The sequence below is a fragment of the Athene cunicularia genome (genome assembly GCF_003259725.1).
Source record: "Athene cunicularia isolate RWA chromosome Z unlocalized genomic scaffold, athCun1 chrZ_part2, whole genome shotgun sequence".
Classification (NCBI taxonomy): Eukaryota; Metazoa; Chordata; class Aves; order Strigiformes; family Strigidae; genus Athene; species Athene cunicularia.
The window spans coordinates 11,795,498-11,818,255 of NW_020799143.1; the positions used below are offsets into that span (position 1 = coordinate 11,795,498).

Genomic DNA, 22,758 nt, shown 5'->3' on the forward strand with positions numbered 1-22,758 from the left:
TAAGTAGCCGTAGAGGTATTGTGTTTAGTTTAAAGTAACCATACAACCAGTTACGCTGCTGGACGAGGTACCATTGTTAGACTGTTTCGTAAGAATGATTTATAGTCCTGGAGACCAGTTTTTTTAAAAGCTGTATTGTGAAAGGGCCTCGAAGAGTGTTAAAATTGCAATGTGAGCCAAAGTCCTTGAGTCAAGGGCATTGGAAGGTCTTTCTTTTGAGTCAGTAGTCCGTGGTGGTTGCAAAAGTAGCCCCCTGACTCATTTCAGGACTCAAGTGCGCATGACCAGAAAGAGGTGGGAATAAGAAAATGAGTTACAAGAATTAACATGTTTATGTATGAACACTTGATTAATATGTATTACTGTATCCAATATAATTAGCATGTTACACGAGTCAGGTGTTCGTTTTTGGTGAGACAACTCCCCTGTGTACCCAGCCATTAACAAAGGAGTGTCTGCTTATCTCCATCAAATTGGTGTTGATAAGCTCTTTTATCCTGTTTTTGATGACAAAAACATCCTTGGGTCCTGGTTGTTTCATTAATTCTCAACATGTTCAGTGATGATTTCTTTACTCCTGAGTGCAGGGCCTTTTGTGGTGTTTGTTGGTTTGGTTTGTTGGGTTTGATTTTGTTTTCTAGAGGGGAATCGGAAGAATAATAAAAGGTCTTTGCCTATCTTAACACAGGAATTTCAAGGTAACATTACAGTCACATAACTTCTCTTGTACAGACCACCAGTAACTTAGCCATTGCCTACAGCAGGGAAAATGGATTCAGGTACAGGTCTATCCAGCTCAACAGCAGACATTTTGTTCCTGATGTGAAGTACAGACATCTTGCTTAAAAACATGTTAGTTGGTTGTAATGGAGCTGATGGTAATGAAAGGAAGTCAAAAACATTTTACGCAAAATTTTCTTCAAAGATTGTCTGGTTCCCCATAGGGCCTAAGAGTATTTGCTTTTTCCTCCATTAGGACAACCTGATTAAAATACTTTAATTCTTTCAAGAAAAGACAAAGAAGTCATCAACAGTTCAGAAACTGAATTTTTTTTTCTACCCAGCCTAATCCAAGACAAGTATGTTCTATGTATATGTGGGTGGGACAAGTTCTGTTTTCATCCAGCTTTTCAGAAGTAATGTATACAGCTGCACTCAATTAACTCTGCCAACAATATCTGGCTCTACACTTCCTATCCCCACCTACACAAACACATAGCAATATCCCCAATCTGACCTAATAATGGATTGGCGTTGCTCCAGGCTAAAAAGCCCATTCCATAAGGCACTCCATAAAACCCTAGCTGTCCATCCGTGTTTTACCTTGATGTAAGACAGCAAACACTGGCATATAGTTGAGATAATAGCAAAAAGTTGTGTCAAACCTTTTTAATCCTTATTTTTTTTCTAGTAAAGTTTAAGCACTTAAAGGGATACATTTTATGTATTTTTTTTTCTTATCCATGTACAAATAAATGAAAATGAGAAAACAACTAGAACACTAATTCTCTACTCAGCATTCATTAGATGTATGTACATGTGGGAAGAGCAGTTCAATGGAGTCCAGTTTGATATCTGTCTCATCACAAAAGGAGAATCAGAGCTACCAGAGAGAAAAAAATGTTACTTAGTCACAATTAGCTTACATTACATTACATTACATTACCCCACTGTACACATTATCCCATCAAGGAAGTGATCATTAGTAGATATTGGGAAGTATCAGTCAAAAACCAGCAAATATTTGTACTTCTGTTTTTCTGATGAAATCTATTCGTTACAACTGGTATCCATTAACAATTCAACTACCCAGGTGACTTTTCTTAACACTGCTTTCTTCTATTCATTTCCTTACTATAAGTATTAGTTATACTGAAATGCAGAGGAGTTTTTAATTTCTTTTCACCTTAATTTTTCTTTTCTCTGCACTTCTTTATGGAACTGTGAGAAAAGGCAAATTTCACTGCAACAACTGGCCCTATCCTTCTCTTTCAGGGAAGCACTGAGCCCCTTTTGCCTGTGTGGCTTGTTATGCTTCTGCACAGGTCTAGACAAGCAACGGGCTCAGATCTGGATTTGGACCACAAATACATCTGTGTGTGCCTTGCCAATGACCCAGATGTGTGCCATCTCCTGCATTCTCTAGAGGAGCTGTTGCAGCATGATTTTCATTCACCATTACTTTAATTTTCAGCCACAAAGGTATCCCAATGCACCTGGTTTGCTCACTGAGTCTGGAATAGGCACACTGCTGAACTGATCTTGGTAAAATTACCACTTTCAGGTGTGAGAGATGAGAGACCAGGCCTGCGAGAAACTGTGACATCAGGAGACACTGAATAGCCCTGCTCAGAGTCTTATCAGCTGAGACAGCATCAGACACACAGTGTCTGGTTAGGAAAGCAGTGTTGGCAGCTGCACACAAGGTCTATGTAGAGAGTTTCCCTCTCCTGGATGAACCTAGGAATGGAAGCCAAGAACAACCAGAATAGGGACCAAGTCTTTCTGGCTGATTCAGGCCCTTCTCACAATACTATAAAAATGTGTATTTAGATGAGAACATACATTGGAGCTGCCACCAAAAAAAGCTATCAAGTTTTTTTTGTGAGTCTCTTACCTGATGAGTCATGAAACAGCAGATATTTCAACAAAAAAAAAGTGTCACCATGGGATAAAATCCATGATACTTTCTTATGCAAAAACAGTTTGTGAGGTATCAAGTCTTTGGTTTCTTGATGTCCTTTATGAATTTAGCATTAAAAGCAACCTGTGAAAGTAATTTGAGAAGCCACACTTAGAAGTGAAGTCTAACAGATTTTTATTTCGCACCACTTAGCAGCTGCCAAGTGGTGTAGCCCATCACGTTTCAGACCCTGTCTTCTGCAAAGTACTAGGTAGCTAAAGTATGAAGAGGACAGCTAATTCCCTGTGCTGGGATATCCTAATTTTGTATTTCTCTTTGTGTAGCTACATGTCTGATTTCAGGCTGTACTTTCATGCTGTTGTGGTCAAGGTCAAGCAGGATACTGACTGTTATGACTGGTCTAGAATCACAGCCCAGCCCCACAAAATTTCCATGTCCTTCAGCAGGACTTTTGCAAAAATCCAGTTGCAAGTTTAGATCCCAGTAAATGGCACTGTAGCTATTATTTATACCATATCTGCACTCTCGAACCCTGAGAAAGCCACAATGAACAGATACTCAGGAAATCATTCAGTGGCGTATGACTGACCTTGCCATCTCATAGAAGGTTTTGAAACATTGCTTATATTTTTTTTTATATAATTAAGGAAAACTATTTCATGTTTGCTCACACTTGCTGAAAATAAAGAGGGCAATAAATCTGGATTACAGAGAAATCTGAGTACAGCTCACGGCAACAGCGCAGTTTAAATGGAATATCTTATTATTTGACTTGAAATTATTATAACATTTCAGAGGCATGAGTGAGCAATTATAGAAGTAATATTTCTGCAGCACTACAGAAATACAAGTTTTTTCAGAAAAGTAAAACAAAATAGAAAAATATTGCTGAAAATCTTTCCCTGAAAGTATTGTGTAGATTTTCAAACACCTCATAAAATCTTATGTCTGAATTGAGTCTAAAGATCTCTTTAAGCAATTCAGTGTTTGACCAGGCAAGAGAATAAATTCAGCATTTGTACATGAATGTAAACAGTGAACAAAGATTACAAAAAGTAGTACAAAAGTCTGTTCAGAGAAATGGTATTAACCTATGTCACTAGTATGCAGTTTTTTGACACTCGTCTTCTGTCTTCAGGTACATATGACATTGGATTATTTCTCAGTCACAGAAATGTTACTATTTTCATACAAATTATCTTTGACTAATGGTCTTTATCATTAGCCTTTCAGCATTTTTTCTGCTCTTCTGTTAAACTTTGGTGACTCAGTTAAACAGTAGATACAGAGTTGTGGGATTTAGATCTCTAGTCATGCAAGAATAATTAACAAATTGAAACTAATAATACTAATATTTCATATATAATTGGGCTCAAATTTATTCACATAAACTGTGTGGATTTCTTCTTAAAAAAATAGCAGCAGAGCTGGCCACTTTTTCTTAGTCTTATTACTTCTGTCTGAAAACTAGCACATCCTAAAATGGTGATGAGGGAATATGAAATGTAAAGTTTGCTAACTGTAGTGAGATCAAAGACCTTTTTCCCTGTCTGTAAATTACCCTCAGAATTCTACTGTCACACATCACAATGTTGCAAGACATGTGTTGGCATTTCTCTGGTCAAGAAACTATATAACCTCATATTGGTTTTCAACACATGCACTATTTACAAGCATTTGTGTCCTTGCTTTCTCTGTCCCTGAGGACCGTGATGTAGTCTTATGACCTGTTAACCACGAGGATTCATTTCTGTTGTCATGTTTTACTATAATTAAAACTGCCTGTTCAGCCATTTATAGTAAGTCGGAAGACCCAGCATGAAACAGAGGAGCAGGGAATGTAGACTTTCCAAAGCACACATGGGCTACTGAATGAAGAATTACAATGACAATAAAATATTATGTTGGGTCCAGTTCATTTTACAGATTTAGAGCTGGGTCTTTAAGAAGCCCTTGCTTGCTTAAGAGAGGTCTGGTGGAGATATATCTACAAAGAAAAACAAGAAAAAAAACCCCAAAAATATATGTAGACAAGATGAACTGTAGACTTGTGGACATCAGACAGGTAAATAAACTGTCACAGGACAAATGCAAAACATGCAGATTTTTTCTGGAATTAAGACAGGTCCTATCAGGAATTTTTAACAGATTAAGTGAATGACTTTCACTGGGTTGTTTGGGTTAAGATCTTGAACATTATCTGGACATGAAGGATAGCAAGATAAAGGACAAAGTACAAATATGAGAACACGTTAAGAAAAAAATACAGAGCAAACCATGGTATGTCTATAGAAGATATAGAGTGGTAATAAAATGTCAGTTCTTTTATGCCCTGACTTCCCATGGTAGAGTGGAAACAAGGTTGTTTTCATAACACACACGGGTGTTCTCTAAAATACACATTAACAGCTGTGAAGCCAGTCAGGTATTATGCTGAAAGTTTGTGGGGTTTTTTCTCTCTCTCTTTAAAACAGTTTACCAAAGCCTAATTATGCCAAATAAGAAAATAGTAGGCTGAATGAGATTGAAAAATAGAAGAAGAAACAAAGAGAAACTTTATTACTCACTGGTGACACAACCACATTAGCCTTATTTACTGATCTATGGCAAAAGCAGAATATGAAATATTTCTGATGCTTCCTGATTTTTCCTGCATTAGAAACATCACAACAGATTTTAACCTAACACTTGTTTATGCCCAAGAATGGCCCAAAGAAAGCACATTAAGATGAAAAAGGAGATGTGGAAGAAGTTAATAACTCAGCAAATGTTTCTGTCTCTTTCTCCAGTCTAAGTACAGGATAGGGCAGGTTCACAGCAGTTATCTCATAAATGGATTCCTGGATCAGCTATAGAGTTGTTCTGAGCAAATCACTTTACTCCTCAGAGTCTTATTTTTACCATCTATAAAATGAAAACATTAACACTTCTATTCCAAGTAAAATACTGCAAGTTCTGTAAGTTAAAAGCTCTGTACACAAGCAGAGCATTCCTCATGTTTCCATTACTGATAGCTCTGCCACCCTTTCTCCAAATTTCTGAGAAAAAGCCCACATCTGCTCAAATATCACCTCCACAGTGTTAGCTTATCACTTTTTTTAGGTTTGTTGCTTGAGATGAGAATGTAAAGGGCAAGTTTTGATTTGATATACAGTACAGTGCTTCTCAGGTCAACTGGTTATAAGTTCTCAATATTTTACTTTCAATGCTGACAATTTAACAGGAGAATTTTGGTGAATTTGTTCACATACATCTTGCAAATTATTAAGCAGTCTGATTATCATGCTCCTAACAATGGAATAAAATTACAGTAAGCATTACATGAATTCCAAGATTTCTCAGTTAAAACTCACCATTATTATTTTTCCAATAAGATAAATATATGTGCCATATATATCAGTTCATAAACAAGCACAAGTCCAGTACTTTTCCAATGGGAGTAGAAGGTGATTTTACTTATTTTTCTGCTCAAGAAGTGTTTATTTATAGGCTTCAGAAAATGACATCCAGTTCCTTACAGGAAACATTTCGACATTGCTTTACTGGAAGTAATACAACAGGTGAGAAATTGCATGGTGCTCTATATGATTTTACTACTGAGGAAATAAAAAAAGAGAAAAAAGTAGTCTCTTTTTCTGTTGGAAGAAACCCAGCCTATTTTTTTTTTAATCCAATTAAATAATTTATGTCTTTTCTACATAATGCTTGACACAAACTTTCATTTGTGTCTGCTTAGATATCAGAGGAGATGTCTCTGTCTTATACTGAGGTAACTTCACTGACTCAGTGCAGTTATTTTTAATTTATGCTGGTTTGACCAAAATTAAAATTTGACCCGTTTTCTTGTATTTGTTTCTACAAGACATGAAAAATGACATGTTTTTCGAACAATTAATAACCAAGAGACCAAACTAATAATAAAAAGTTTGTAAATTAAAATGTCAAGCAGGCTAACACAACATTTGATAAATGATTATGTTGTTTCTGAGGATTACATTTTAATTTCATTCTAATAGTTTGATTATAAAGGACAATTACAGCATTTAAAGTAGGCTGGACAGAACATAACTATGTTCAGATCTAGTTTAAACTCACCTGGATGTAGCATCTCAACAGAAATATATTTCTTAATCAAAAAATTGCACTATATTATTAGAATGGGAGGGGGTATCCTCTTTTTTTTTTTTTTTTTTCCCCAATATGTCTATTAATTTAATTTAATAAATTAATTTAATTTCCTTTGATTTTTTTCTTTTTTTCTATCTGTGCTCTCCAACATACTTGGAAACATTCCCTTGTGGGACAGTTTACGATTTGCGTGATTGCCTCTAAGAAAATTACTTTGAAACACTGACATTCTTTGCCACTTGAAGAGCTCTTATCCTGTGAAAGAGGAAACCCTAAAGTCCACACCCCTGACCACAACCTTGCACTCATATCATACTCCAAAGACATAGAAAAGGATTAAAAGTGAGATGAAAGCAGAAAACCCCTAAAATTTAGCATGTCTTGTTTGTGGGAAACATGTTTTCTAAAAAAATCTCTTCTAAAAAAGAACCGAAGGAAGCTCACTGGGCTGACCGTCCAGGGCCCAGGACCGTGATGTTCCTAAAGTCTAAGGTCAGCACTGGTTTTTATTTCTGTAGTTGCCAAAATATTTTTATTTCCTCAAAAGTCCTTACTCTTCTAAATCGTCTGTCCTATACTCATGAAAACATAACTTCTCAGTAGTAATCTGTGCCTTTAAAGAGAATCAGTGGATGCTAATACTTAAATATGTTGTTAGACATCATCTGTACCTTTTGGAAAGCATGTCCAGCTGTGACATAACTGATTTAATCTTTATTCTCACCCTTTAGGGTATCTCTTAAGTTAAATTAAAGATGCTTTGGCAACAGGGTGCTCACTGTCTTATCCATATTTGCACAGAACCCAGTGTCACAAATGCTCTTAGCCATAGACTTTTACCCACCTAGAAACATCCATCACCATGATGGATGTTTGTTCTTTTAAAATATATGTGAACAGTTTTATTTCTGTCACCTTCAGGAAATGTTTTGCTCATTTAAAAATACTTGTTACTTTTACCAATTCCTCCTATATTCCTGGAGTTAAGTATTGTGCTAGAGTAAATTATAACAGGGACAAAGCCCAGACAATATTTAAACAGAGAAATATGGCATGTAGTTCATAAGTGTGAACAGAAAGAGCAAATAAGAACATTAAGAAAACACAGACTTACAAATTCCCTTTTATGTCTGAGATAATACAGGCTGGCACAAGTGGATTTTAGCAGCAGTGAGCTAGTCCTGTGACAGTCCCCACCATTCCTCTCTTCAGCCTGCCAGCTCAGCTTCTCATGAGAACTCACCCAAAGCTTTTCCATCAAAATATCTGTGTGAGCAGGAACCTACTCTTCAGAATCTTTAAAGCTCTGGGCTGCACTGGATGAAGAGATCAGGGACTCCTTTCAGCACTGTATCTGCCAGAGCAGGAGACGAGGTAGCTGCTAGTGTGGGGGAGATGATGAGTAGATGAGGCAGGGTGATGGTGACCATAGCCTCAGCCCGTACAGATGCATTCAGGGTGTGGAAGTGTTGAACATGCATAATGGGGTGTCAGTAACACATCTGACATTGATAGATAATGCTAAATAAAATCAGAAACAGGAAAAATTAAGCCTAAGAGCTCTTGAACATGTTAGAAGGAAGTTCCAGGATGAAACATTTTAAGACTTTAAGGTGAGCCAAAAGAAAGTCAACAAATCATCTGCTGGCAGCAAACAGTTTTTCTAGTGCAACGTATCTACTGCTTATTTAGAAATGGATAGAAAGCTTTTGATATGTTGTGATGCTTGCACGGCAGCCAAAATTAAGAGTCCCCACTCTGCTGTGCCTCCCTTTGGCCTTGCCATAGAGGAAGAAGGGATACTTGTCACTTAAAAGCTAGCCAGAAAATTAGTTTTGTTACCACCACAAATTTCAACATTGTCAGTGCCCGTTTTTAAAATATTTAGGACACAAGTACCCAGACAACGTCAGCTAAGATGGGTCTTATTTTAAAGAAAAAGTTTTAGCTAAGTCTCATAAAGAAACTGCAAATTAGGGGAAGTGGTAGAGTAACTGTAAAGCTGTGCAACACCCATATAGAAAGTACAGGAGATTTGCCTAGAAGGGCTGCTTTTTGAAAGTGGCAAATTTTCCCCAGACCCAGGTATTTCAGAGTCTTCATTTGTTTGTGATTGGTCATATTGTCACCAGACTGATCACTTCAGGTCAAAGCTTTCCTCCATCAAATCTCTTATCAAGCTTCAAGAACACAAAATATAAAAGAAAATGCGTATTACACCTGCCCAGTTGTGAAATATTGAACACAGTAAAAAAACCCAAACTGCTAACCCTCCCATTACTGGTTTTGTGCCTGACAGAATGAATTGTCTCCCTAACTTTAGCCTACCTGTCACCAAAAAAAAAAAAAAAAGGGATATAGAACCATAAAAATCATAAATGGAAGAGATCTATGAGGTCATTTAATTCATTTCCCTGCTATTTTACTCTGACTCCTCAGTGCACTTGGCTATGCTTTGCCCAGTCTAACTTAAAATGTCTGAGACAATGGGGTTTTGGTCCTAGATTTTCCTTGCAAACAGAAATACTAACTGTAAATCAGAAGACTATATTCTTGCATAATTTGTGTTCTTAGATATCTCCGTGTGAATTAGATCAGTTTAGTATTAAAAAAAGAAAAAAAAATGGCCTCAACAGCTTGGATACATAAACATATTTCTACAAGTAATAAATTATTATACATCACTTGGTTTATGTTAATCCTGTAGATCCAATTCCTTAGCCCATAACAAACAGCAATTCAAATATACTTCTGTTGCTTATACTTTAGCAATGGTGCTTGAAAACAAAGACACTTCTGAAATGAATTCATTCCCCAACTGCCCATTTACCATGATTTGCTTCATTTCTCAGACCACACACAAAAAAAAATGAAAAGACCATTCAGGTACGACTAAACCAAAGGATATGGTCCAAGAGCCCACCCAGTACACATCAACCAACTGCTAACAGAATTTCTGACCAGAGCTACTCTGTAATAGGTATGTGAAACTGCTGAAGACCCTGAGATGGACAGATTGTGGACTTCAGGGTGTTACCACCAATTGTTTTGCCCTAATGAGGCTTTTTATTATGGGCTATTTGTTACTGTACAGATTGACTTAGACTGTCATTTGCACATTAAGCTATCTCAAGGTTTTTCACTTTTGCTACAGCCTAAAATAACATATAGAGGAGGTTACCAGAAATTATGGGTGATATGTCTGTGTATTTTAGCCCTCAGATATTTCTAGACAACAGTCAAAGATTTAAAAGCAGGTTAATATTTAAATACTACTAAAAGTAGATAAAGTTGATTATCAGAAATATTGTTTATTTGTATTATAATAGGATATCATGGACCAAGCAGCCCATTAGGACTAAGGACTGGTTATGCTATGTTCTGTGATGTAAAAGGTGGTTTGTGTCCTGAACATCTTATTGCCCTGATGAGATAGGATATGATAAATCATTAAAGGAGCTATTCAGAGGAATGGCTTAGTATTATAAGTAATATGGAGTTGGGAATAGCTCACTGTTTTATTAGAAAGTATTTAAAATTTAAATGTTCATGTCAATAAAGAGATTTCCTGAAATTTTATCAGAACATGAAAATGTTGCAAGTACCATGAAGCAGAGTTGTCTTAAAATTCAATGGAGTATTAACAGAAATTATTTTTGTCGATTAACTGATTAATTAAAAACAAATAAACAAACAAAGAAAGAAAAGCAAACACAACCAAGGAAACCATTGCCTTACTTCCTTAGCAAGTTAAAGTGTAATTAGTAGATCTGAACATGTTGATATGAATAAAACATCATTGTGGGAAATAGCAGTTCTTATACAATTCTTTTCTGAGTGTCAGCTGAAATATAGGTTCATCTACACTGGCCTTTTTCCCAGATTTTATGGGTATAATAATCTGTCCACTGCTTCTTTACTTTGGAGAGTTATTAAGTTATTAAAAGTGTATTTGAAAATTGGGTACTCTGATACAGTCTCTTAGGCAAGCATTTCCAAGCCACTTTTCCTTGCAATAGTGAAGCCAGCTTTTTAGTTCCAGTAATATAATTCCGCAGTGAGAAGCACTGACCAACTATAAACTCAGATTGCAAAATCAGATTAATTCAAAATATTTTGACAGGTTAATTTTGTACTGGTAGATTTTATGTTGGTCCCTCAATTTCTGTTCATGGCAAATTTCAATTGGAATTTTCACAAATATTTTTCTTTGGTATTACATCCTTTCCATTCCTCTCTGGACCCTGCAACCTCCCTCACACAGGGACCATGTGTTGTCTTCTGTTCTGAACATTTTCTGTACTTAGACTTTTGCTTCACATTGGTCAGTCCTTCAAGTCTTCCTTTAAGCCGTAGATCAAGGTAGTATTACAGCATGTCCTAGTTCTCAGGATATAAGGCTTTTCCAATTGCTTTTCTTCTCCAATAATTTTACATTTCCTTAGTTATCTTATACAGGACTAATGACATGATACAGCTGACTTCATTGGAGAGACATGCCTATCAACCTGGACCAGAACAGATGAAATAATGTCTCATCATCCAGCATAGTGTATGTCTACATGGTTCAGAGATATCATTCACCGAGCCAACACACTGCACTGTTTTCACCTTGTCCCCTACTTTTCACTCTCTCTGGTGTGTTTCTCCTGGGAATTGTCCATGCTATGTCTCCCTTTCTGGTGCACACAGAGAGCATCTGAATAGACCCCACCACTAGCAGCACTGTCCCCTGATACAGAGAGAAGATGGTAATAAGAACCCTTAAATCCTGTGGGCTGTTTAGCTGTATAGCTGCAGAGAAAATACACATCACCCTGATTTTCAAGTTTAAGGAAGGCTGACCCTGCTGACCAAAGCCATGCAACTGAAGACACATGCACACAACATAGGTGAAAGCTCGAGAGTAAAGAGAAGGATGTGTCAGTAAGATGTCTTGTCAGAAAGACAAGATTCAGAAAGTGAGCACTACAGACAGGTTTTGAGTAAGTAGTTGGTGGCTGTGTTTGCTGAGTAGCAAAGCAAGAACAATGCTGAGAGACTAAGAACACTTTCCTAGACCATAGAAAGACTGCAGGACCATCAGCACCTCCCACACAGTCCTGTTTCATGCATCTAGCATCCATAACACAGCCCCTTCATGAGGGAGCTTACAGGCCCTGCAAGCCAGGAGGAGTTCTGTGTCAGTAAAAAACAGAAACCAGCTGCTACAGTGCAATTTTGTCTTCATTCCTTTTGATGTCTGCTTCCCTTCATGCTTGAAAATAATGCACAATACACAGAAGACATAGTCCTGATAAGTAAATGCAAGTCAAAAAAAAAAAAAAAAAGAGACTGGACACCCTCCTCTTCAGGTAGTCAAGTACATATGACTAACTGAGGAAAGAAATAGGCATTTAGCATCCTGCTAAACTATCCAGATGTCACTGCAGTTAAGTATCCACTGAAATCTTCAGTGATCTGCAACAAATTAATTCTCTTCCCCATAATAAAGGATAATGCTTGATTATGTAATGCGAACAAGTATCTTATTGACAGCATCAACATAGCTAGAGAAGCCTATCTGTGTAAAATTCACTAAAAACCATTTGTGTAATTAGAAATAACTTAGAAATAACTTGAGGCAGAGAAACTTAAAATTACTCAAGTACTCTCTGGATCATCCCCGCAATTATTGTTTTCCAATCACAGTTTGACTGGTAAAAGATTGACAAGAGTCATTGTTGTCAGACTACAGTAACAAGGGTAACTCTCATCTACATCTACTGTGATATCATGAGTTTCTTGTTTTCATCAAATTAGTAGTGGAGCTAATCTCCACAGATGCTACCTTCCCCAGGCTCAAACTCTTCCCTCTCTACAATATTCTCACATTTGCAACATGTATTCCTGTCATGAACTCTGACACTGAAAGGAAATTTTCTTGGCTTTTAGGAATCTACTTTTAGGTACCTAGTTTAGATGAAGGTATCTACACAACTGAACACATGCGGTATCAGAATCCACTAACCATGAGGGGAGTATTTTGTGTCCAGCTGCTCTCCACCTTCTTTAATGCACTTGACAGTGATAAGGTATACCTTCAGTCATTCAGGTGAAAGAAAAGTGTTCTGAGCCACTCATAAAAGTGCATCTCAAACACCGATGACAGCCACGGGACATGAGTTCATGGTTTCTCAGCATAGCAGATGGTTTAGTGACTGTAGCTATTAGTAGCACAGACTCCACATCAACAAGTTAGAATTTAGTAATGCCAACACTAATATTTTTTAGCATTTTTTACAAAATTGCGCAGAGATTAGTGAGACCCCAGCTGTAGGCAAGTCAGTCATTTCTTCCATACTCTTTCCTGATTTTAATGATGGTGTTCTACCAGCTTTGATGTGCCTATATTGCTGTCACCCATGGAGCTGGATCCATAGTAATGGTCAGATAGAAACAAAAGCAGGGCTGCTCCCTAGTAGAGGCATGAGCCAGGAGCCGAATGTAACCCCACCACAGGCCAGTAAGGAATCATACTCCTGTGGGATCTCAGAATGCCATTCCAAGCAGGTTCCTACATCAAGTGCTGGTAACAGCATCCATCAGCAGTCCCAAGAATGGTGAGGGGATGAAACAGGTCTAGGGCACATCCAGGAGACGCATCCAGAGACAAGCTACCTATGATGCTGTCACTAAATAATTTAAGATGTAGGTCTGAGGTCTGCCCAGGGCTGTAGACAGAAATTTGTCTGACAGAGCTCAGGCAGGAACCAGATTCCTGGATCTGAGCTGAAACAGGGTGTTTGGGCAGGGGTGTGGTTTCCAGGTGAGACTTGACACGTCTGTGATCCAGGCCCTGATAGTAATACAGTGAGGAAACACTCCAAAATACACTCTTACAAACATCACAGTTCAAAGTCATATTCTGCAGTTGCTCACATAAAGAAAAAAAAAGTCCCATATAAATGGTGATTTCTGCACCAGCTAGTGAAAAAATATAAAATGAAGATAGGGTAATAAAGTGAATTACTACAATACAACATCCAAAACATAATCAGCCATACCAAAGCTTATGTCAGTGCAGGCCAGCATTACGTGAGACCAATTAACAGATCTAAATATTACAAATGATCAAAAGCAACTGTCAAAGATGTACTGAAAGAGTTAACACTGTAGATTTGTAACAGGTGAAACTGTCAGGTTAGGCTATAAACCTCCAAATGTATAGTGGTATCCTTGTGATTTTCAAAGTTGAAATAATTTACTCAAAATATTGATTTGTCTGACAAGTCTACAAAGTAAATCTGTACAACTTCTACAGTCACATAATATTCACAAAACTGATTCTGTACTACCAGAAGGCTGAAGTAGACTACACTGTTGGTCTCTATGTAGTATCAAACTGAGTCTTGCATGCCAAGTCTCAGCCACTTTAATTGCAAAGATCAAAGAGCTCTGATTATTTCTCTGCATTCCTTGTAGTGGGATAGTTCCCTGCCTGATTATTTCTCTGCATTCCTTGTAGTGGAATAGTTCCCTGCCTAGAGTTTTTTATCCTTTTTTGCCACCAGGCACCACTGGAATTACACAGCAAGACTGTGGGTGAGTTCTCAGACATGTTGAATTTGATCAGTTTTGAACAAAAGAACACAAGCAGGATTTTGAGATCTGTTTCATAGCAGGGTTGCAGTGAAATCAAGATTTTTCAAAAGAAATTCCAAGTAATTCCCTTGCCATGAAAAAACATGAATTGAAATACCTAGTAGCCAATCTATCCAATATGTGGGAAAGTGCAAAACCCCTCTCTGATTCATACAGGAGATTAAACAAGCATGCTCTGTCTCTCAAGTCCAGAGTACTGCATTATTTATATAAAGTGGAGCAGCTCCGAGAAGAAAAACTGTGAGTCTAACACTTATCATCAGCAGCTTGGGCATTTGCCTAGGGTCAGGGATCAGCTATTAGACAGAGTTTTTCCTGGAGCAGTGATTTACCAACCTCATGTTACACTTCATGGCTACCTTCTACTAACAGTAGTTGTGCTGTGCTGAGTGTCTTACTGAATGATTAGTGGAAAAATTAATTTTGCTGTTCATTTAACCTATGGACTTAATGGAGATATTTAATGATACATTACAATCTCCTTCTCTCTTCCTTTCTCCCCATCAACTAACCACATCCATCAAGCAATAAATAACTTGTTTCTCTTTATGGCAAAAGATAAGGTGAACTTTATTACCTTTCCTTTACTATCTTCTCTTCTTTCTACAGAGGAACTAACTTTTCTCTCTGATGCTGTCACTGAGGTTTATCTGTTTAAACTTTGAACAATTGTTCCTAGCTGATATTTAGCCTTCAAGTTTGCTGCTTCTATTTCAGACCTCATGCATTTTTTCCCAGCTTATACTAGCTGATCTAAGAAAAGATATTACCTCTATTTATGAATCTCGTCCAAACTTCAGGCATTGACAGAGAACTGGAATACAACCTACTGTGTTATAGGTGGAACAATATTTTGTCACATTTCAAATAGGGATATTGGTCTGACTTTACACCTTTTAAGGCTTTCAGACAAACTTCAGATAATTTAATAATTAAAGACCTGAAGGCAAATGAAATAAACACAAAGTGGGTTTGCCAAAGGCCAGCCATGGCACATTACCTCGGTGCTTCTGACCAAAATAAATGGCGGCATATAAATGTAGATCAGATAAACTGTGAACCTCAGTAAAATATTTAACATGATGTCACAGGAACAAGCTGGACAAGCTGGACAAGCTGTAAAACCAAAACCAAAACCAAAAAAAAAAAAAAACAAAAAAACCCACCAAAAAAACCCAAACCCAAATCCAAACAAAACAAAACCAGAATCTCATACAAGACTTCTAAGTGAATAAGGAGTGGCTAAAATTAAATAACATCTTTTATTAAAAGCTCCCTATCTGCCAGAAGGTTAAAAAAGTAATTTCTCCACAGCTGTCCTAGAACCAGTCTTAGCTACTGTTTTGAGCCATGACATTTGGCACAAAGCAAAGCAGAGACTTAAAGAAATTTTCTGGAGGATGCAAAGGTTGTCATCAGCACAGGGGACTGAATTTCAAAGACAAATGAAACAGATGACCTGAAGGACTGAAACAGAGAAAGCAGCACAAAAGACAGGTCATGAATTTAGAATCTAATTAAAATTTCTGTTATAAGCTGGAGCTTATCAGCTGGAAAAAAATAAGACAAGAATCAGGAGGGTGCATTAATTGATTAGAGTGTGTTTATGAGCATGGTCCATCTCTGGAATACACAAATGTGATTCTAGATTTAGATAGTTATATCCAAACAAAATAAAGAGTGTATAAGAATATGACATACAGTTCTCATTGCCTGTGCTCAGTGAGACTGCAGAGAAAAGCCATGAGACCTATCAAGAGAATGAGAAGAGTCCAAAGTCCTTGAGTGATTTATCTTCACAACAAGGAAGGAGAGGGGAGATGATTTCTGCATAGATGCTATGGAAACAAGGGAAGGGTAACTTGTTCCTTGAATAAATTCAGGTTGTAAATTAGAAGAAAACTTATGGTACTTTGTGCAGAAACATTCTGGAACAACCTTTCACTGGAAATACCTGGAGCAAGAAATGTAACTCATTTCAAGATGGAACTTGCCAAATTATCAGAGGTGTTAGCAGTTGGGTTGCCAATAATAGCTGAGGAGCAGGAGGTCCCTCTGTCTTGTCTCCCTTTGCCAGTGTAAGAAGCACCTTACTTCCCTGTATTTTTCTGTTCACCCAGTGGTACCAGTGGAGGAAAGAAGAATCTGTCTAAGAAGTGGAAGTGCTAGATTCTGTAATAAATTATCTATGCCATGATTCCAGCTCACAGCTGGCTGACTTCAGATTCCTATGCTATTCAGCATATTAACAGCTTAGCTGGAATCCTGTCATGCAGCCTACCAGGTGCTCTTACAGACCAACACTTCAAAAGGGATGAAAAAGAAATCTATTTATCTGTCAGTCACTCAGTAGCACAATCCTGAGACAAGCTGTGCTATTCAACATGTTCTCTTCAGACCTATCCATTTTCTTGGAGGGGACAGTACTGAATTCCTGCAAGTCATATGGAAGTTATGTTCCAGTGATCTGCACTTGTCAAAGAATAACTTTCTCCAGAGCCAAGTTATGACATCAGTGGCATCTGCCAAAAAAATTATAGCACAGATCAGATGTGGTATTCAGAGTTGTGCCCTTAACTTTCCGGTCATTCTGCTTGGTGTGTTGCAGACTTCACAAAATGAGACTGTGAGTTTGAGTTTTTCCCCCCCTGACATTAAACTAATTCATAATAGTAGATGTCATCACTCCCAAATAAAAATGAGTGATGGGTGAAAAGATTTAATCAGTTATTCCTGGCAGTTGAAGTCCTCTTGAAAAGGGGAACCCAGACGTAAAACTGACAGTATTCAGTAATCACTCAAGAAATCCATACTTTGACAGAAGAGGAAGCTACTATACAATCCAAGTAAGCATTTATATTCTTGTATTTTGGCCAAAGTAAGATTTTATCTTCATATCTTGATTATTAAATGCACTTAGATGTACATAGATATACATTACTTTTTGTTAAATTCTGTGAATTTGCATAATGCTTTCTTCTTCTTCCCTCCATGACCTTGAATTCTGTATATTATGGTATACTTTATTGGAAGATAATCTGATCCTGTCTGATTTATAAAACATCAGAATTATCCTGGCTCTGTTTTGTTTTACTCTAATCTTAATTTATTAACCTGTTATTTTTTTTCTTTGTCTGGTTTTGGTATTACTAGCACTTCTGTATTACACATACTTCAGCTGAAAGGAAAACCATCATACAATGAACATGTAAAAGGATAGTCATCCTAATGTTGCATTCTAAAAGCATAATTTAAAACATTTTAGAACATGAAGGGTTTTTTTATGAATAAAAAAAGTACCATAAACAGGCTTTGAACTCATATACTGTACTATAATAATTCTATAATACTGGAAAATATTATATGCTTAGCCTGACACGTCCCAGGGAAGGGCAAGAGGAGTAGGAGACTAATTAGTGGCCTAACAAAGATAAAATAGCTCATGGTCATGATATGACCCAAGGGACTGAGTCCAGTTGAAGTCAAAGATAATTTTTCCATTGTTTACAATGGTCTTCAAAAGTCTCTGAAGTGACTTAGAGGGTTTTTCAGAAACATGTTCACGTTCAACATGAAAATTGGCTTAATCCTCACATTTATTGAAAGTGATAAAATTAGCCCTATCTCTGCCTTTTAGAATGGAAACATTTTTAAAGATATAAAAACCCAATCATTCTTATTATAGATTTTGTTCTTTCAACAAACATTTTGGAAATAAAATTGAGAAATATTCAAACATTATTCTATCTTGCTGAATAGAATATTTTTTCAATAAGAAAAAAACCATAATGTTGGCTTCTTTTTATTGCCATTTTTTTTTTTTTTAATTATGCATCATTTAGACTAAAAATTATTTTGTCATTTTTCTCAAAATATGTTCAGTTAACAGCTTTACTGAATGTATGAAAATAATTCTCACAAAAATTTAAAAGATTTTCAGAGAATCTCATTGTATGCACAAGTATTTTCTCTATATATAAAATACTGAATTTTGAAGACAATGGCTAGCTCAGAACACATATTAAATAGAAAGACCGAAAAGGGGTAAAAAATGTCTCCTGAAGTTTCAGACAAAATTTTCTTCTGTTGCTTGTTTACTTTAGATAAAGGTTACTAAAAATAACACTTTTGTTCAAAACATCAAGAGCCACTTCTGACTCCAAAAATTTCTCTGTCAAGAGTCCAAAGTACATATACAGTTACAAAGTGTATAGAAGAGAAAGTCCTTCCATTAGATATTTGTTCAAGCTCCTTTTTCTACCTCAGTGGAGGTTGTCTGAGATTACAATAATTCAAAATGTTCAGACCAGGAAAGGACTAAAACCAGAGCATATGAAGACATACTAATTAAACACCTTTCCCAAAGCACGTTCAGCCTCCACTTCAGAGTAAAAGACAGAAGGTTGTAGTACTGGCTATTTCTATTTTAATTTTGTGGCAGTGAATAAAAGTTGAGCATATAATAACATTTAGTTAGAAGTAAAATTTCTTCTCCCTTGCACTGGAAAGATCTGTTGAGGAAAAAACTACTTGTCATTCACACTTTGAACCTCCTTTAATCATGTTCTGGCACAGTAGCTCAAACAGTTTAAACTGTTTTAACTCTGTTGTATGTAGATGCTGTGTTTCATGAGTGATTGGCTGTCTTACAGATTAGCCATTCATAGCCATGTGATTTACAGTTTGATTATAAATGTAGGAGACTTCTTTTACAGTGCTGTTAATTTTATTTACTATTACTTCTTCTTGTGAACATTCTCTATAAATTAATTTGTTAACACACAAATTCCCATAAATGATGAATCCTGTAAAAAAAAAAAACCTTCATAAACACATACACATATTTCTGACAGTTGAGTTTCAGACCTACGAAACACATAAGTCACTTTACCTAAGATATATTTTAACCTTTATTTAAATGATGTTTTATCAGCTTGACTCTGAAAAAAAGCAAGCAACTATACTTCGAAGGGCAGGTAGGACTTCACAGCCCATACAAAAACAGTCTCTCCTCAACCATCTTAGTTGAAGATTTAATAAGGGACTCTGCCTTGCACCAGTGTTATGCACATTTTAGTACTCCTTCATAGGAAATGTACTACAGAAAGTTTCATAACATAAATTTTCAGTCCATAAATGATACTTACACTGATTCAAGTCTTCCAAATGAATAATTTTCAACCTATGGAAGTGGTGTTGTTGCTTTTACTTTCATATCAGTGGAAATACACGTTAAAATAACCTGCCATTAATAGCCAAAAAGATGCCCCCTTGACTTTACTTTAATTTCTCTGGAATTATACCTGGCTATCTGAAATTAAAATAAAGATGATAAAGAACCTCTTTGCTTTTCACTTTTCACCCAGGTAAAACTGGTGGAGTGACTCTAAGAAAGTGTGGTTTTCATTTACAGAGAAAATCTAATTGTCCTGCTAGTTTCTAAACCCTGAGGTATGTGAGTGAAGGAATCAAGAACAAGTTTCCCAGAATTGAGTCCAATTGTAGTGTAATTCAAATTTCTGTTATAGGTACATCTAAAAAGAAAGCAGAAAATCACTCAAAACCAACAACAAAAAATGTTTTCTAGAGCAATAATGATTTTTTTTGCTACAAATAAAACAAAGCTAAAGATTTACTTAGAAAGCCAAACCAAGCTCCTAAGTAAAATCTTTCAATTAGGAAAAAAGAAGGCATTACACAGTATATGTGAACTCTAAACTATATACGGATGTTGTAAAGCCACGCTCAACAAAAGGATGCTTTCACACACCATAGCACAAGGTATACTGGCTAATAATGCCAGACAGCACCATCTTCAAAAGTCTCACATCAAGAATCTGTCTTAACAAAGATCACAGCAATACCATGTGAAATATTCACTGTCACTGACATTCCTCGGAACTTTTATCAAGTCAAATGTTCTTGACTTGCAAAATGTTCCATAGGCATACCAGACTGACATTTGCAGAACTACCTCCATGTTCTGTGTACCTGTCTGACCACAGCTTGTTTCTCTGAGTGGAGCAGCCAAAATTTAAGGCAGCCAAAACCCTCATGCACCCCCAAAAAACTCTAACCAATTTAGACATCAGATAAAAACTGGTGTCCCTCTTCATACCACTTGAAGAACATCTACTAGATGTTTAATAATCATAAAAACTTTATCTCTAATGAAAGGTTAATGTGTTACAGCAGACTCTTACATAAGACAAAGTATAATAGGGTTTGGAGGGCAAAGCTACTCAGACAGTTTATCAGCAGCTTGTACTTGGCTTCTGAGGCAATGGGATGATTATCTGAAGTGTCAAGTGGGCAGCTGTTACTGATAGAAGAGCCTTTAAATGGTGCAGAGACTCAGGTGACCTGCTGGTCTAGGAATGATGAAATAATCACATTCCATCACGTACTGTAACAAGTTATTACCAGAGCATTTATTCTAACACTGCCCAAAACCTATCAAATTAAGATACAGATAGGCATGTTCCAGTGTGTTTGTGACATGCATAGCTTTTTGCAATATGAAATATTAAATAATACTGCTATTTTAGGGCCTCAGTGTGAGAAAAAAGATCATTAAAAGATTACCCATACTCCCATTTAGACCACATCATTGATAAAAAAGGAATGTTTAGCAAAAGGTGGTAGTAGAACTGCTGTACCAGGGTAACAATTGCTGCTGCATCCTGCTGTTCTACACTGGCATGGTTTAGTCTCAGCTGATAACAAAACACCATGTGGTCTCTCACTCACTCCTCCCTGCCCTGGGTGGGAATAGGAAGGAGAATTATAAGGAAAAGGTAAAAAAATCTTGTGGTCTGGGATAAGGACAGTTTAATAGGACAACAAAATAAGAGAGGAAATAATGATAACAATAACACTAATAAAAGAGCATACTAAGCAAATGTTGCAAAATCCAATTGTTCAACACCTGGAACCCAATGCACAGCCTGTTCCAGATCCACAGTCCCTCCTTCCCTTGGCCAGCTGTCCCGGTTATATACTGAGCATGACATCATATGGTATCCAATTTCCTCTTGGCTAGTTTGGGTCAACTACCCTGGCTGTGTACCCTCCCAGCTTCTTGTGAAAATTAACTTATCTCGGCCCAACCCAGAACAATATCCAACCCTTATTCTATACCATCTATATCATACCCAGATCCTACAATTTCCAATTAACTGCCACCACTTTTCCTGTCTTTGAAATAAGATGATAGATAGATATAGATATAGATACAGATGATATAGATATAGATATATAGATATATAGATATATAGATATATAGATATATAGATATATAGATATATAGATATATAGAGTATATAGATATATAGATATATAGATATATAGATATATAGATATATAGATATATAGATATATAGATATATAGATATATAGATATATAGATATATAGATATATAGATATATAGATATATAGATATATAGATATATAGATATATAGATATATAGATATATAGATATATAGATATATAGATATATAGATATATAGATATATAGATATATAGATATATAGATATATAGATATATAGATATATAGATATATAGATATATAGATATATAGATATATAGATATATAGATATATAGATATATAGATATATAGATATATAGATATATAGATATATAGATATATAGATATATAGATATATAGATATATAGATATATAGATATATAGATATATAGATATATAGATATATAGATATATAGATATATAGATATATAGATATATAGATATATAGATATATAGATATATAGATATATAGATATATAGATATATAGATATATAGATATATAGATATATAGATATATAGATATATAGATATATAGATATATAGATATATAGATATATAGATATATAGATATATAGATATATAGATATATAGATATATAGATATATAGATATATAGATATATAGATATATAGATATATAGATATATAGATATATAGATATATAGATATATAGATATATAGATATATAGATATATAGATATATAGATATATAGATATATAGATATATAGATATATAGATATATAGATATATAGATATATAGATATATAGATATATAGATATATAGATATATAGATATATAGATATATAGATATATAGATATATAGATATATAGATATATAGATATATAGATATATAGATATATAGATATATAGATATATAGATATATAGATATATAGATATATAGATATATAGATATATAGATATATAGATATATAGATATATAGATATATAGATATATAGATATATAGATATATAGATATATAGATATATAGATATATAGATATATAGATATATAGATATATAGATATATAG

General features: G+C 35.6%; 1 protein-coding gene across 1 annotated transcript in view; it reads left to right on the forward strand.

Annotated features, from left to right (window-relative positions):
- The first annotated feature begins 17,230 nt into the window (after positions 1-17,230).
- LOC113490135 (protein FAM240B-like) overlaps positions 17,231-22,758 on the forward strand; it is a 21,506-nt gene continuing 15,978 nt past the window's right edge. The window contains exon 1 of the mRNA XM_026866402.1: positions 17,231-17,262. The gene's annotated coding sequence lies outside the window, so the exon portion shown is untranslated. The remainder of the gene's footprint in view (positions 17,263-22,758) is intronic.